General features: G+C 49.5%; 1 protein-coding gene across 1 annotated transcript in view; it reads left to right on the top strand.

The window, feature by feature from the left end:
- The first annotated feature begins 684 nt into the window (after positions 1 to 684).
- The window catches only part of SMOX (spermine oxidase), a 55,008-nt gene continuing 39,124 nt past the window's right edge, over positions 685 to 16,568 (top strand). The window contains exon 1 of the mRNA XM_065661939.1: positions 685 to 850. The gene's annotated coding sequence lies outside the window, so the exon portion shown is untranslated. The remainder of the gene's footprint in view (positions 851 to 16,568) is intronic.

Here is a 16,568-nt window from a genome sequence, read left to right as displayed (position 1 = left end):
GCTCAGTCTCCCCTTGGGCAGGTTCAAGCCATTCCCCTTGGCCTGGCCCTACAGGCCCTTGTCCCAAGCCCCTCTCCAATTTAATTTCTTTCTTAGTACTTATTTATCAGTATTTATTAGTATTTAATGTAATATATTAGTATTTACTTCTTAGTATTCAGTTATCAGCATTTAATGTAATATATTAGTATTTCTTAGTATTATTGGTATTTATTGGTATTTATTAGTGCCATTTAGTACCATTGGCATTTATTAGTATTATTATATTGGCAACTTATTAGTATGTAATAATTTTCTTAGTATTTAGTATTGATTTGTATTTATTATTATATCTATTAGTAGTAAAATTACTTATTAGTATTTATTTATACTTCTCAGTACTTGTTCATTACTAGTTAAGTTATTTATCAGTATTGAACAGTATTGACGCCGCACCACCAGGTGTTGTGCACGCCCGAGGGGCACTGCGGGCTAACCCTGACAGCCCCAGTGCCTTCCCCTACCAGGCCTGCCCTAAAGGAGCGGACGAGGCTTCACCCGCTTCGGGGCCGACCCCTCGGCCGGGCAGGCCCCGGGGGCAGGCTCTCGGCCACCCCGCAGGCCCGAAGCGGCCGCAGGAGGAGGAGGAGGAGGAGGAGGAGAAGGAGGAGGAGGCGGGGATCGGTGAGGCGGAGCCGGGGCGGGCCGAAGGGGAGGCGGCTGGAAAACAGGCCGGCGCTGGTTCCGTCCCCGCAGTGCCAGCAGCCGCCGCAGCCGCGCCGGGAGCAGCTCCGGGAGGGAGGGCAGCGAGGCGCTGAGGCGAGCCGGGCGGGCGGCCAGACCCCGTCCCCTCCGGCCACCGCAGAGAGAGGTACGAGGCGGGTGGGGACGCGGCGGCCCCGCTGCCGGGGTTCTCCCCTCCCTCGGCGGGCACAGCGAGGGCTCCTCCCCGGTTCTCCTCGTCCTCCCCTCGGCGGCACCTGCCGGGCCCCCCCGTCACCATGGAGCGGCCTCGGCTCCCCGCTCAGGGCACGGCCGAGGAGGGCTCCTGCCCGGCGGGGGGGAGCGGGCGGGCGCCATGGGGGGGTGCTTCTGCCCCATCCCATGCACCGCGGTCACCAACCGCGCTAACGCTCCTTGCTCAGCTCCGGTGAGCCCGTGGCGAGCTCAGGGAGGATGGGGTCGGCCATCCCTGGCAGTGGTTCTGCGGGGTAAGGACCAGCGCCTCGATGCGGGGTGATGCGCCCGGCTGCTCTGGGTTGCGTTCGCCCCGTCTCCCATGTGTTCGTATCGGTGTGTCGCCTCACCGTTTGCCGGCGGTGCCGTGAAGGAGGAAGGTTGAGTAGGGAAAAGTCGCCCTAACCTGGCCCGGGAGGCGGGATGGGAATTACGGAGCTGGGAAGCCTCGCGGGCGGTGCGGGTTTTGGTGCTGCTTGTTTCTACCGAGCTCTTCCAGTCGCGGGGGCTTTGGCAGCTCAGCCCCATCCCGTGCTTCCAGGCAAATCCATTGACTCCTCCAGAGCTGCCTTTAAAACCCCTGCAGTGGGTGAGGGATTAGACCTGGGTAGCAAAACGCACAAGAACCGATTGCCGCTTACCAAACCTGACCTCAAAATGAAGCTTTCCAGTATCCTCAGCCATAGGAATACAGCTGAGCCACAGGTTCCTTACCCTCTGACCGCCCCTAAATATCCTGTGCGGGTGTATAGGCGTGCTGTCTCCAGTCCACGGCTGGGACCAGCTCTAATTGCCCTGTACATTAGATGTAAACACGAGCTTTACATGAAAGTGAAACCATATGTATAAGCTAACGCACGTCCACGTTGCGATCCCGCACAATGGAGCCCGGAGCTCTGTCCTCAGCTCACCCTGTTGATCCACTTTTCCTTTAGCCTCTACAGCACGGTCCTGTTCCCAGTTACCACACAGGTTTAGCTGAGGCTGAGGAATCAGCCTAGGAGCGTTTTGTGCCTGTTGTGCAAGAACGCTGTGTGTTTTCAGCCTGTAACAACTGTTGTTTTATTGACTTAGTGATAACATTTTGCTCTCCGAGCTCCTTTTCCCTTTCCAGATTAGCCCAGCGCTTACTAATCTTTTATGGCACTGCTGTGGAACAGATGTACCGTGCTTTGCAGTGAGTAGCAACGTCTGTAGTTTCAGCTGGCTTTGCCCCTAAACCACCCAGTTCTGCCTTTCCCTTGTACCGTGGTCATGGAGTGGGTAGCTGGACTGGGAAACTGATTTGGAGGGCTACTGAGCTGGCAAAACACCAGCGCTCTTGGGTCTGACTCAGTTCCTGCATCCAAGTCGTTGCACTGCTGCTCAAATGTTTAATCATAGAATCATAGAATAGTTAGGGTTGGAAAAGACCTCAAGATCATCCAGTTCCAACCCCCCTGCCATGGGCAGGGACACCTCACGCTAAAGTTAACTGGGTAACTTTAGGTTTAGAGGAACATCTAGCTGCTATAGTGGCCAAACCATATGTGGAGATAGGCACAGAGGTGTTTAAGTCCTGAAAATGCTGGCTGATGGCACTGTTGCTGCTTATCCATCTCAGTCCTTTGGAGCAGCTGTACTGCTTTGTGCCACCCTTTCTTGAAACAGGAGAGTGGGTTGGAACACCACAAAACACAGCACTCATGTCCTGGGATCCCCTCTCCTCATCTCTGCTGTTGCTGAAGGCACTCTTGTGTTGCCCTCTCAGGTTTTCCCTTGAAGGGCTCTGTTGTGTCTCTCACACCAAAATGTGCTCAGTTGCAGTCACGACTGTGGTGTGTTCGAAACACAGCCTTTTCCTGGGGTGGGGGAATCCCAGCTGAGTTTGTGGGGATGGAGGGGTTAAGGTGGAGTTGGGAAAGCTCTGTCAGATCACTAACATTCCTCACAAACAGGAGCTTAATGCTTTAGGGGCTCCCTTTGGTCTGAAAGGTGTGATGGTGCTCTTTTACAGGTCTCCACCTTAGGCAAGCAGTATCAGTTGGGTCTTTCACAGTCCTCCATCCTCAAAAGGTAGCAGACTCCTGCTCCTCCTCAGAACCTAGGAGGGGTGTTGCTGCAGGTAGTGTGTTCCTGGTACAGAAGGAGTTTCTGCCCTGCCCGAGGGAAGACTGAGATGGGCTCTTAGGCAGAAGCTCTTCCCTGTGAGGGTGCTGAGGCGCTGGCACAGGGTGCCCAGAGAAGCTGTGGCTGCCCCATCCCTGGCAGTGCTCAAGGCCAGGTTGGACACAGGGGCTTGGAGCAAGCTGCTCCAGTGGAAGGGGTCCCTGCCTGTGGCAGGGGTTGGAGCTGGATGAGCTTCCAACCCCGACCAGTCTGCGACTCTCAAACTGTAGCTGCCTCAGCCCCAGTTCCATCGCTTCGTGTTTTCTGTGACTGTCATCCCACAGAAAAATAAGCTCTTTTAATGAAATCTGAGATTCTCCAACTAATTTCCTGCTGGCCTAAATGAGGGTCTGAGGAGAATGGCCATGCTGGCTTCTGAAGTATGTGGATTTACTTACTTTGTATGACTGGGTTATATAAAAAAGAAATAGAAGCTGTTTTCTCTGTGCCTTTGACAAACAGTAAAATACAGCCTGTTGTATTTCACAAAGCAAACTGCTGTCTCCTTCTCTCAGGAACCATAATTAACAGACCAGAAAATGGAAAAATGTAGAAATACCCTTTCCCAGTGGCCACAAACATTAGTCCTCTCCAGAAGTTAATGAAGACAAGTCTATGGAAGCTAAATAACTGATTCTTTTTAGCTCTGTTGGTGAGCTAAAGCGTTGTTAGATTGGTAAATGATAAAGAGGTATAAAGGTTACCCCTTGGAAGTGAAGTGGGTGAAGAGTGGATTTGGGTTCTTCTCAAGACAGAGTCTAAACCTCTGGCCTGAGGATCTGGTTTAAGGATCTCTCCTGCTCTGCTTGGGTGGAAAAGTGAATCTGTAGCACAGCAGTAATGTGGGAGAAGGGCAGTATCCCACCACAGTGGTGAGCAAGGTGCTGTATCCTAGCTGGTGGAAGCTGGGGTTCAGATCCTCTTGCACACCAAGTATGCTTCCAGGTCTGTGATGAGGGGATAGCAGCATAAGCATATAAAATACTAATAAATGCAACTGATCCCTTGTGTTATGGACTCCTAAGAAGTGAATATTTAACACCTGCATGTTTAACATGTTTCCAGACCATGTTATCATCCTTGCGGTGTTCCTGTTGAAGGAACGTGGAACGCTTTCAGCTACCTTTCTGATGTGTCCCATTCTCACCAGCTCTTGTTGATGTGTTGGCTTTGATGTGTCCAAGTGTAGCATGCTCTGTGTAGAGGGCACGTGTATGCGTAGTAACGGCACTTGAGTTTAGAGTAGTCGCCATGGAAATTGGTTCCAAATTTTTGCTTGTTTTTTAACTCTGATGTTTCCGTGGTTTCTTTTTATTGTAAGAAAAGATTCCAGAAATAGTATGGGTGGGAATATGAGCTCCTTGGAAAATAAAATCATTGCGGTGACTCCAGTTAGAGTGCATTGTCGCACCTGCATAGACTCCAGTTCAGGTGCATTGTGGCACCTGAAGAGCGTGTTGCTGTGGTGCAATAGCTCCATGTGATGCTCTGGAGAGAGGCTTTGTAAGAACCCAAGTTTGAGGTCCTGTGTTTGTGTCTGCCTACAGTTCTGAACATATCTGGGGGAGCTTGTGGGGTTCAGCTCCTCCCTGTACCTATTAGAGTCTGTCATAAAGCCTCCTGAGGTTAAGCTTGACACGTGCAACTAGGATCTCATCAGTTGGTGTGGCAGTGGTTTCTGCAGGGCTTTTATAGCAACCTGTTTGCAGGCCGAGCCTGACAGCAGCGTGACACAGACTTTGCTCTGGGAGGTGCACTATATATCCTAGAATCCCAGACTGGTTTGGGTTGAAGGGAGCTTAAAGCTGCTCCAGCTCCAACCCCTGCCACTGGCAGGGACCCTTTCCACTGGAGCAGCTTGCTCCAAGCCCCTGTGTCCAACCTGGCCTTGAGCACTGCCAGGGATGGGGCAGCCACAGCTTCTCTGGGCACCCTGTGCCAGCACCTCAGCACCCTCCCAGGGAAGAGCTTCTGCCTAAGAGCTCAGCTCAGTCTCCCCTGGGGCAGGTTCAAGCCATTCCCCTTGGCCTGTCCCTACAGGCCCTGGTCCAAAGCCCCTCTCCCGGTTTCTTGTAGCCCCTTTGGGCACTGGAATATGTTGCTGACCTTTCCCTCTGCAGATCTTCAAGTGCAGTAGATTTCTAAAACACGGTGTTGCTTTGGTGAGTTTTAACCATGTGCTTGCTTTTAAGTGCAATTTACGTGTTTTCTGTTTGTGGCCACTGGAGTTTCTGTTTTGTGGCATCCTGGGCCCAGGGACAAGAGGCTTTCAGGATGGACTTGGCACCGAGGAACTCCTGGGCTGCTCTCAAGGCGGTGAGTTAAGCTCATCAGCAGGAATATAGTGCAAGAGGGGTCAAAAAGCCCCTCCCTGCTGCTCACACTGGAGTTTGATCCCTGAGCTATTTCAGTTCTCTGCTAAGAGGCCATGCTTTAAGTCTCAGTAAAACAAGACAGCTATTGTTAGTGCTCTCAAATAGCTCCAAATGGTGGTGGCTGGAGCTTGCAGGGTCTGAGGGAAACAGATTTGCAGCCCCGAAATAGTAGTGATTTACACAGGCTTTGGGTGTCACATATTCCTCTTCATAGCTCTTTTCCACATCGTCCTCTGAGACCACATTTATCTTACTCCTGATGCAAGAGGTTGGAGGGAGAGAGCTGGAGGCCCCGGAGCAGATCAGTGACAGCATAGAGGTCACAGTAAGAGAGGCAGATTCTCAGCTATGAGACCTGAACTGACATAAAGACAATAAAGCTTGGTGGGGGGGGAACCTTTGGGTTTGGTCACTTGCATTTCTTTCTGTTTAAAGGGCTGCAAAGTCTTTATAATGGCTTAAAAATGTCATTAAAATCGGGGGGTTTGTGCCTCCTGAGTTCAAAGGCAGGAACTACCTTTTAAAGCGTAAGACAGCATTTGTTTTCCTGGCTGATGAAGCAGAGAACTAAATGGAGGTGGGTAACTTCTGAAGAATGGGGAGATAGTTATTCATTTCTTCATCATTCATTACTCTGCATAATGCCAGCTTCTTCTGTAGTGCCTCCTCTGGGTTTAGCTGGGTGGCATTTCACAGCGTAGGTTGTGGCATGCTTGGAATGACTGAAGTATTGGGCAGGATATGATGCTGTTTGCGCACTGAGGAGAGAGGGGAAGAAAACCACTTTGATTTGGATCATTTCTGCTCTGAAGTACCTACCTGAGCTACCTTGTAGCTAATGTATCCAGAAAATAACCTTGTGCTAACCTAAGCAGGTAGTCCTGGCCCATCCCTAAACTGGGAATTGCATAGGAAGGGAGTTTCTTTGCCTTTATAAGACCTCTATTCAATCGATTGATTTTTCAAGGGCAGGTGGGGAATGGTTTTTCTCCCAAAGAGGCTGCACAGAATTGGAGCACGTTAACCCAAAGTTTCTGTTGCACAGACATACATTTAGTCTGAAACTGAATTCAAAGTTCCTCTGTCCCATGGGCATGAGTGTTCCAGGATGTAGGTGTAACCTCCTGCTTTGATCTGCAGTCTTCTTCCGACAGGATTTTCTCTTTTGGAATCAGTCACAGTTGTGATCCCAGAGCACTGACAGGGAGAGAGCTGGGCTGGTTCAGCCTGGAGAGGAGAAGGCTTCTTAAGGGGAAACCTTAGAGCAGCTCCAGTACCCAAAGAGGCTACAGGAAACCTGGAGAGGGGCTTGGGACAAGGGCCTGTAGGGACAGGCCAAGGGGAATGGCTTGAACCTGCCCGAAGGGAGACTGAGATGAGCTCTTAGGCAGAAGCTCTTCCCTGTGAGGGTGCTGAGGCGCTGGCACAGGGTGCCCAGAGAAGCTGTGGCTGCCCCATCCCTGGCAGTGCTCAAGGCCAGGTTGGACACAGGGGCTTGGAGCAAGCTGCTCCAGTGGAAGGGGTCCCTGCCCGTGGCAGGGGTTGGAGCTGGAGGAGCTTTAAGCTCCCTTCCAACACAAACCAGGCTGGGATTCTGACTCTGCCAGGCAGATGTGCATCATTAGCCTGTCTGGTAAGCCTTTGGTTGAACTTCTGAAAGTCCTAGATCCTTTTGGAAAGCCTGGGGAGCTGGAAGGAGCATCTCTTTGCAAGACGCTGGCTTCAGCAGTGAAACTGTGAGATATTTTCCCTGTTCATCTCCGACTGCTGTTTCCTCTCTTGCATAACTCCTCACCTGCATCGGGGCACAGCTTTACAGGTGACTTAGGCTCCTATGGAGAAGGTTTGTCCTATTCTCATGTACGTTGTGGTGTGAGTGTGGGTGAGCGATCTTGATCAGGCAGCCCACGCTCCTGGCAGCAGATTATTACTTGTTTTGATAGGGTTATTTTTCAGTTGGACCCAAGCCCTGGCTGGTCCCGTGGCTGCTGCTGTCAGCACTCCACACACAGCCAGGGCTGTCCTCCTTAAGGACAGTGTGATCTTGGATCTAAGTTTCCTGGGATTACAGAACTATGCCTCTAGATGTGTACTTAAAAAGCTATGTAGACGTACAAACACGAGTGGGTGTTTCTGCCTTGGACCACTTCTGTCACCTTGCTCGCTGTGTGCTTCCATAGAATCAATGCACTCCATGGACAGATGTGACTGAGAGGAAGGAGATTTACAAGGATGAGCCAGGAGGAACTGTGGGGGGCACACAAGGAAGCAGAAGCTCCTAACACCCCTTTGCTGCTGAAGCTGGTAGGTCAAGTGTTAACCCAGAGATAAAGGTTAGTATTTGGGACTTGCAGTTTACACTCTGCTGCCTGGATGGTCTGAACTTGCAAAACACTGCGTACCCTTAGTGCTTACAGAAGCACAGGGCTTCCAGTACTGTAGTAGACTAAATGTGTAGTAGCTAAATCAAATGTCCCCTTTATAGTCACACTGTTGCTCCAGTTATGCAATAGTATCTGGTGCCTCTGTTTGGACTTGAAAGAGAACTTGACAAAAGGCTGAATGTGACCCTGGCCTTCAGAGTTAAGCACTGGGTCATTACCCTTTTTATTCCCTGATCCCCTTGGTGTGGGATTCGGGAGTGTGGAGGGCTCCCTGGGGGATAGGGATTGTTAGGAAGGGATCCCAAGTTTTGAAGAGAGCACTGCATAAACTCAGCTTTGCTCTCAGTAGCTGGGCGAGGTGGTAGGGAGCGCTTGGAGGCTGCAGGTCTTGGTCGATGCTAACTTGGCTTTTCTTCATGAGGAGTTTATGGAGGTGGGGTTTCCCACACCAGGCTCCCAGCGGAGCAGAGGGACAGGCAGTGCTGGAGGGGAGGTGAAGTCTGGATCTGCAGGCTTTGTTGTTAGAGAAGCACAGGCGTTTTGCTCAGGGCTTCCCCTAAAACATGAAAGGGATCCACTTCTGAAGGTCTTACACATGAAAATGTTCCGGGCAGGAGCAGAAGAAAGGCCTGAAGAGAAGAAAAGAGAGAGTGGCTGCAGGGTGAGACGTGAAGGAGGTAAAATGGGAGTAAAAGTGCAGGTGGGCTCCTGTTAACAACCATCCCTGTGCTGTGAGATGTGAGAGCGACTATCCCAGTGGGAAGCTGTGCTGGGGAGCTCCTGTTTTGCCAGGCTGGTTAGTTGTGTCATCTCTATGTGGATAGATCTTATGGCATTGCTCTGGCAGGTTACAGAAGTACTAGGGAAGCTTCTGTGCTCTGGGGCTGCTCCTGAGATGTTCTGTGTCATGTTCCTGTTACAAGCAAGGCCGGAAGGGTTCTTCATAAATTGTCTAATGTGACCTCCTGCCCCAAGACTGGGTCAGCTCTATCTAAACTTTCCCAGCCAGTATTTGCCCAACACAGTTGTTAAAAGCCTCCAAAATTATCACTATGGACTTCCCCCATCCTCCATGGGTGATCCTGTAAAGTCCTTTATTGTTCTTAACCATTACCAGGATTTTCCTAGTTTCTGACTTCCATTTCTTGTGCTGCAGTTGAAAATTGCTGACCCCTTGTCCTTTTGTTACTGTGCAGAGAGTGCGGTTCAGTTCTCTCCAGCAGACTTTGGGAACACTTGGGCCCTGTCTTTGATAGAATCCCAGCCTGGTTTGGGTTGGAAGGGAACTTAAAGCTCCTCCAGTTCCAACCCCTGCCAAGGGGCAGGGACCCCTTCCACTGGAGCAGCTTGCTCCAAGCCCCTGTGTCCAACCTGGCCTTGAGCACTGCCAGGGATGGGGCAGCCACAGCTTCTCTGGGCACCCTGTGCCAGCGCCTCAGCACCCTCACAGGGAAGAGCTTCTGCCTAAGAGCTCAGCTCAGTCTCCCCTCGGGCAGGTTCAAGCCATTCCCCTTGGCCTGGCCCTACAGGTCCTTGTCCCAAGCCCCTCTCCAGGTTTCCTGCAGCCCCTTTAGGCACTGGAGCTGCTTTCAGGTCTCCCCTTCAGGAGCCTTCTCTTGTCCAGGCTGCCCCAGCCCAGCTCTCTCAGCCTGGCTCCAGAGCAGAGCTGCTCCAGCCCTCGCAGCATCCCCATGGCCTCCTCTGGCCTTGCTCCAACAGCTCCACGTCCCTCTTGTGCTGCTGCCCCCAGAGCTGGACTACAACATAAATCCTACCACAGCATCATTATCTGGGTATTTTGAGGTGCTCTGCAGGTATCGAATCCAGCGGGAAAGGGCAGCCAGAAGGTCTGGAAGAAAGCAGCCTGCACACACGGTATCTCTCACCCTAACGCAGCAGCTCCACGTTCCTCTTGTGCTGTTGCTCCATAGCTGGATCAGGGCTGCAGGGGGGTTTCCCCAGAGCACAGCAGAGGGGCAGGATCCCCTCCCTGAGCTGCTGCTCACGCTCTGGGGGTGCAGCCCAGCACACGGTGTGGGGGGTTCTGGGCTCAAGCACTCACCGAAGCCGGGTCATGGGGAGCTTTTCCTCACCCAACACCGCTGAGTCCATCTCCTCAGGGCTTTCTTGAGCTGCAGAGCACCAGACTTGCCTGCAGTGCTCCAGCTGGTACCTTCCTCTACTGAGCTCACAGACACAATTGTATGACTGACTTTGAGGTATGATGGATACTTCTTTTCTTCCTGACAGCAACACAGTGTGTTTGTCATGACAGGTTTCATTAAGGCTTCGTCTCTTTATCCTCTATAAAAACAAGGCATGTGCTCTTCAAGTGCCCTTTCCTGCAGGGATGTGTTATGGATCTTCACAGGCCGTTCCGGAACAGAACAAGGTGGAGGTCTTTGCCAGCTGCTCTCCCCAAGGCTTTCCCCAGGACCCGCTTGGGCAGTTATGCTTTCCTGAGCTGACCTTCCAGCTATACTTCACAAGTGACCTTCTACCTCCCTGCACTGGGTATGCTCTGTGCATCTCATTTGTACGTGCTACTACTTGTTTCTGTGAAGGGTACAGTTATTCCTGCGTTTGTGAAGCTGGTAAAGCTGATTCTGAGAGGAGAGGTAGCATTTAAACATAAAACATGATAGAAAATGCAGCAGATAAGCATTAGAAACATTACTTGCTGAGGTAAACCGGGTAACAACCCCGCCAGCCTTAGAAGAGCGTTTGGCCTTTTGCTTTAAGGTGATTGTTGTAATTTCAGGAAGATTATCCCAAATGGCTGTGGAGTGACAGGGGCAGATCTGAGTGCTGCTGGTCTTGTGGGTGCAGTGAATTTGGGTACTGCTGCTTGCAGGTGAATAGGTGTCCATGTTGCACAAAGCACCACAGTTTGCATTCACTGACCTTTTTGTACCCTGTTTTCTGTGTTGGCAGGTTGTAAAGGGGTCATTTTACAGGATACTTGGGGAAAGTTTAATTTGAACTGTATTAAAGTACATCACTTTGTCTTGGGGGGGGGGAGAAAAAACCCCTCTTGTCTGTGTTATTACAGGCATTTCCTGTAGATCTGTTAACACCTCTTACGCTCTTTCAGTGGGAGAGAGTGGGAAGTGTGTGTGAAAGGCATGTCTGCATACAGAGAGCCTTTGTCCTGTGACAACTGGAGAAGCTAGCACCAAAATGAAGGCTGGTCTGGACAGGTTTGAAATACCTCTTGGCATCGACTCCTGTTTACTGTGGTGGGAAGAGCAGGTAGGGAGGAGCAGTCTGGATTGTGTCTGAACTATCAGTATGTATCTCCTTTGAATTCCTCTCAGTTTCCTTGCAGAGCTTTTGTATGATAACTTGTGTGATGTGAATCTCCAGTTTCTCTTGTTTCAAACAGCAGTGAAAGCTTTAGTGTTGTTTGCATTTTTTCTCCCTTAATTACAGCTACCGGGATCTCTAGTCATGTGGAAAGTATTCTGTTGGCAGCTTTTGAGTCTAAAGTACTTGTTATCGCTGAACAGGTATAGGGTGCTGTAGGTTACTGGGCAAAATCCCTTAGCACTTCTAGGGAACAGTCTCTTAGAACTGAGGAGTAATATAGTTTGCATAGGATATCTGGAGCCCTTGTCTGGCCTCCTGCTCCGAGCAGAGCCAGAATCAAAGGCAGGTTTCTTGTGAATGCTTCTGATCATGTTTCAGACCTTTTCCAGGCAGTGTGGCAGGTTTATGCCATGCTTAGTGCTCTCACTGTGAGGAATATTATCCTCCTGGGTGATTTTAAGCTGAAAGAGGGTAGATTTAGACTAGATGTAAGCAAGAAGTTCTTCCGTGTGAGGGTGCTGAGGCGCTGGCACAGGGTGCCCAGAGAAGCTGTGGCTGCCCCATCCCTGGCAGTGCTCAAGGCCAGGTTGGACACAGGGGCTTGGAGCAAGCTGCTCCAGTGGAAGGGGTCCCTGCCCGTGGGAGAGGTTGGAGCTGGATGAGCTTTAAGCTCCCTTCCAACACAAACCATTCTATGATCAACGTTCCCTTGCTGTGAATTAAGCCTATTGCTTCTGTCCTTCTTTTCCTACGCACTGACAAGAGTCTGGCTCCATCTTCCCTGTAACGCCTCACTTAGTTGAGGATAGAAATTGGATCCCCTGCTAACTTCCGTTTCTTCTCCAAGTTACACAAGCCCCATTCCCTCATTCTCTTCTCTTCCATCACGTATTCCAGTGACCAGACCACCTTAGCAGTGTTCCACTGAACTCTGTCCAGTTGTCAGTGTGTTCTTGGGAGTGCAGCTAAACTGGATGGTGCTCCAGATGCAACCTGTTTGGTGCTAAGAAGAGGAGCCATTTCCCCAAGCTCTTGGCTCTTGTCCTTCTTAGTATAGCCCAGTGTATTGATAAACCCATGGACTCTTGCTCTTTCCAGCCACACTGATGGCCATTAGCTTGTTTTTAAGCAATGTGTGCTTAAAACAGATGCTAAAGACTGAGTGTTCAACTCAGAAGAGCTAAACTCCCCATGGATCATCCCTGCAGGCTGAGTTTGCCTTTATGTGGCTGTGGGATATTGAACCTCACAATTATACCTTGACCCTCTAAAATGCCAGAGCTTTTTCTGGAGTCCCTATAGGAAATTGCTCCCCATTTTTGCACTTGTACCTGTGACTTCTCTTTCTTAACTATTCCCTCTTGTTGATGTTGGATCAGTGTATCGAGATCATTTGGAAACGTAAACCTGAACACCATAGCACTGCAGATCCTCCCAGCTGAATCATCTGATGGATTTCTGGCCATACATTCCAGTCTGTCATCTGTACTGGTAATGGAAATATTGCACAGCTCTTCTGCCTGGCTGCACCTGCTTTCAGTGCTCTCCCAGTTAGATAAACCCTTGATAATATGCTCCAGGAACTATGTTGTCAAGCAGCCACTTGATGCTGATTACATCTAGTTTGTTTTCTTAGCTGGATCTTATGGGAATGTGATATGGAACAGTGTCAGAGCTAATAAAGATTGCATTTCTGAATAGCCTTATCACTTCTGGGCAGGCATACGTTCCATTTCCTGCTGATACATGCATCCTTTATTGTTCCATAGGATCTGGGAGCTAGAAGGGGTCTGAAAGGTGATGGGGGCTGCCGCTGTCCCCACTGAGGGTTTCAATGCACACCAGATCTATCAGGAGTTTCATAACGGGACAGTTGCGATAGGACAGCACCAGGAGATCAAGAGGAAACAAACGTGATGTGTTTATGGGTCCCAAACAATATTAAACAATTACCTGGATCCAGCCTTCAGAGCAGCCTTTGAACGAATCCCAACCCCTTCTTCTGCAAGGGCTGGAAGATAAAGAACGTGTCTAATCTGTACCAGGTATCAGGCAGCGGTTATCGGTGCCTACGTGCTGTTACTCAGATCTTGTTAGCTGTCTAAGTGGATAATAGGCAGTACGCTTCACAACTACATAAGTAGATTAAGTTTAATCTGCTTTGGAGCAGGGAGGGGAAGATGTGCTTGGTGACAAATGGACACAGATGATGTGCAGTGGAGCAGCGGTGTAAATACAGTGCTGTGTCCTCATCACTTCAGGGACTTTCTGAGGCAGAGGGTCTATGTCTGCAGCGTTTACATTAATATGTGAGTCCCAGAGCAGGGAGCTGCAGCACTTTCAGGCTTTGCTTGTGTGAGCCGGGCAATTCCACTTTTACAAGCAGTTTTTCTAATGGTTAAATCTTCCAGAGGTATCTTTTAATAAAACATGCAGGATAACTTTATCCCTGGTTTTAAATCTAGCATGGGACTATAGTGGTAGCACAAGGGATGATGGATTTAAACTTAAACAGGGGAAATTCAGGTTAGATATAAGGCAGAAGTTCTTCTCTGTGAGGGTGCTGCGGCACTGGAACAGGTTGCTCAGAGAAGTGGTAAATGCTTCATCCCTGGCAGTGTTCAAGGCCAGGTTGGATGGGGCTTGGAGCAAGCTGCTCTAGTGGAAGGTGTCCCTGCCTGTGGCAGGGGATTGGAACTGGATGAGCTTTAAGGTCCCTTCCAACCCAAGCCATTCTACGATACAGCAGAGAGGGACATCCTGTGTGTGTTACACCTGGATTTTGCAGCAGGTTCCTAATCCTAAAGCTTGTTTCCAGTAGAGTGAAGATGCCCAACTGACAGGATCAGAAAGCTTGCACAGGGCTTGGTGTGACCAGTTCTGTACATGGAAGGAAGAAGCTGTTTGGAACTGGATGATCTTCAGGTCCTTTCCCACCCAAACCTTTCTATGACTATTGAAATACCCTCCTCTTTCTTTCCTGGGAAGATGCAGTTACTTCATTTACCCATCTTAAAACATTTGGAGGGGACTGACTCTTTCCAAAGACCTAATGCAAACCAAGTTGGACTCTTGCAGATGGGTGTTTATATTTTCCCATCAGCCAGCTTATTTATTGACAGCCATGTGCTCAAATCCACAGTTTATGAGTTGTCCCCACCCATTATATTCTCAGGAGAAGGTATCAGCAAGGGACATGGCTGGGTACAAAAGCTGCATCTGCCAAGGGGATCTTTAGCTCGAGGTAATGGGTGTCTATGTGAAACATACCCTGTCCGAATGTTGTGTGGGGTCCCTTGGGATTGATGGAGGGGTTTGACACAAGGCTCAAGTTGAGCCCAACATTTGGCCTCTTGGGTCTTTCACTTATAGCCTGCTTACCTCATCTAAAAAGCATCTTCAGCTTGTCATGCTGTCCAACCCCTGGCTGTGGTAGTAAGCAAAGACAGTAGTAGACCTCTTAATCTTTAAGTGTCTTAAGCAAATGTAAACTCTATTAAGTGTGTTACTGAGCAGCTCATTTATCTGGGAAGTTTAGAGGATTCTCTGATTCATTCTGTCCTGACATCTGTGATTTTGAGGCCAGCAAGGGTTAAGAGGTAGGCACGAGTCCATGGGAGGAACTGATTCCACTGTAAAGTGGGGTGTGAATTTAAAGCATGCTGACTTTCCCATGGAAAATCTGATTAAATAACAAAACCCCTTAAATCACTTTTATATTGGATGACGAGAAGAGATTGCAGGGGAGCTGGTTTGGTACATTTCAGTGTAGACAAACTTCCAAACCACCAATTTATTTTAGATGAACTAGAGAATAGCTGTTGAATGCAGAAGAGTTTTTATAGCTTATTACAAGGGCCTGTAGGGACAGGCCAAGGGGAATGGCTTGAACCTGCCCGAGGGGAGACTGAGCTGAGCTCTTAGGCAGAAGCTCTTCCCTGGGAGGGTGCTGAGGCGCTGGCACAGGGTGCCCAGAGAAGCTGTGGCTGCCCCATCCGTGGCAGTGCTCAAGGCCAGGTTGGACACAGGGGCTTGGAGCAAGCTGCTCCAGTGGAAGGGGTCCCTGCCCACGGCAGGGGTTGGTGCTGGTTGAGCTTTAAGGTCCCTTCTATCAAGCCAGTCTGATTCTGTAGTTTACCCACACCTGATTTAGTACCTGAGCTAAGAGCATGGCCAGCAGGGAAAATCCTGTTTTTTCCAAAGGATAGTTCACATTCAGCATCTAAATTACTGGGAGAGGCTCTGGAGAGGGTCTGTGTCCTTGTTTTCACTAAAAACAAAGCCTGTCCTCCTAGCTGAGGCACTGGTGGTGGGTAGCTCCAGGTAAGTGTTTCCTTCTGTTGCTGTGTGTCTTGGTCACATTTCGGTTTGAGGCATGCAGAGAGTGCTCTGTTACAGATAGTCTCCCCAGGGTGTTAAATGAGGTGATGGTTGCATGCTTGCTATGGCAATATATATATATATATAGCAATATATATATGTAAGTATTTATATATATTAAGTATTGTCAGTTGCTGCATCATAGCAACTGATAATAAGTTTTATTTCCCATCCCACTCTGCTGTGTATTGAAGTAACATCCAATAGTCAATTCATCATCAACTTTGAGTTGGGCTAGACATGGACCTGTATTAAAGGGTGAAGAATGCTCTGTCATGCAGTTGATAAGGGAAGTCAGAAATAAAAGGACTATTAAATTGCCAGTGGCCTTTTTTTCCCTTTAGCTGGAAAAAGATAATGGTGGAGGTTGTTTCCCTCCTCCCGCATGGGTGATAGCTAGGCATGCACTTGAGATTGCTTCTCAAGACCAAGACCACCCTTGTGGTGGTCTTGTCACTGCCTGCTGCAGATCAAGCCCACAAACACTGCTTGACTGGGCATTGGTGTCTCCTTTACATCGTGTTTTAAGCCCCAAGCCAGATGTGCAATGCTGTATGTTTACAAGAAGACAAGGTGGAGAGGTGTGTGATGCTTCTTGGCTCTTGGGGAGGATTCATCTTGAGGTTGTGGCTGAGCATGGATCCACAGCATTCACAGGGTGAATGTGTCACTCCAGGCCTCCATTAAGGTCTTTAAGCACTGTTTTAAGCTGCCTGAGCCGAAGTCCTAGGCCTTACACTTGACATCTTCTGTCTGGAGTCAAGGCATTGACTGTGGCAAGCAGCCCCTTGGAAAGCTGTGCAAAGATCCTTGTGTCTGTCAAAACCCGGTGGCCTGTGTTTCAGAAAGGGCCATTGTGAGGAAGAGAACAAGTTTCACATCACATGTCCCCCAGCAAGTCCTGTTCTTTCGCTAGGAAGCCTGGTTGGAGAATGTTAATTGAGTCCCTTTTTCACTGGAGGAGGCTTTGCTTCCTTCCCAAGTTTTCACAACACATTGTCCAAATACACAGCCTATGCTTCATTCAAGTGTAAAT

This window comes from Lathamus discolor, chromosome 1, assembly GCF_037157495.1.
Source record: "Lathamus discolor isolate bLatDis1 chromosome 1, bLatDis1.hap1, whole genome shotgun sequence".
Lineage (NCBI taxonomy): Eukaryota > Metazoa > Chordata > Aves > Psittaciformes > Psittacidae > Lathamus > Lathamus discolor.
The sequence above is the reverse complement of the archived record's forward strand: the minus strand, read 5'-3'. Positions and strand labels throughout refer to the sequence as shown.